Genomic DNA, 709 nt, shown 5'->3' with positions numbered 1-709 from the left:
CGGCCAAGCGAAGCGCAAGATGAGGGACACGCGCCACGGTCGACGGTCGAAGGAGGCGGTGAGCTCGGTCCAGGTCCAGAGAGGTGTTGTCCTGGCGCTTCTGTCAGGTCCAGCCACCCTACAGGTCCGCTCAAAGTATACTCGTAGTAGAAGCAGCAGCAGCAGCAGCAGCAGCAGCACGCCTCCTCCACGCAGACGGGCTATTTATGTTTGTGGAGCAGCCAGCGCTCCGCTTTCCACATGCAGGGATGAGACGGGGTGCGAGTCTGCGCTCTGCCCACTATAGGACATAGAGGACACAGGTGAAATGTATAGCCAGCCAACACTACTCCAGTGAGCTCTGCAAGCCTTGCCCAGTCCTTCACGATGGAAATTGGATACTCGTAGTTAGATGACGCACTCTTCAGGTCCTATATCCTACCCAACGCGCACTTCAAGAAATCGTAAAATCAAGACAATCACACGTGTGTCAGTTTGCGCGCTACTCCAGCGCAGCTGAGCTGACGTGTTGGTTTTGTTAACTATGGCGGTGTTAGGGTTAGGGTTGTTGTTCTGCATACATCTCACCAGATGAACTTTTTACCACACATCCACACCCATCTCAGTCCAAGCCCCTGTTGCTCAATGTGCAATGACAAGCCTCCCCCAACCTCAACACCCCCACCCCCCCTCTCTCTCTCTCTCCTCACGATATTCACACATTGATAGC

The 709-nt window shown here is 54.3% G+C and overlaps 1 protein-coding gene across 1 annotated transcript in view; it reads right to left on the bottom strand.

Moving 5' to 3' along the window:
* The window catches only part of LOC310780959 (hyaluronan and proteoglycan link protein 1-like), a 57,059-nt gene extending 56,598 nt beyond the window's left edge, over positions 1 to 461 (bottom strand). The window contains exon 1 of the mRNA XM_083641489.1: positions 1 to 461. This exon is cut by the window's left edge and continues 32 nt beyond it. The gene's annotated coding sequence lies outside the window, so the exon portion shown is untranslated.
* Between the last annotated feature and the right edge of the window lie 248 nt (positions 462 to 709).

Source organism: Poromitra crassiceps (genome assembly GCF_964638095.1).
Source record: "Poromitra crassiceps genome assembly, chromosome: 8".
Taxonomy (NCBI): domain Eukaryota; kingdom Metazoa; phylum Chordata; class Actinopteri; order Beryciformes; family Melamphaidae; genus Poromitra; species Poromitra crassiceps.
Note: the sequence above shows the minus strand (reverse complement) of the source record. Positions and strands in the feature narration are given on the sequence as shown.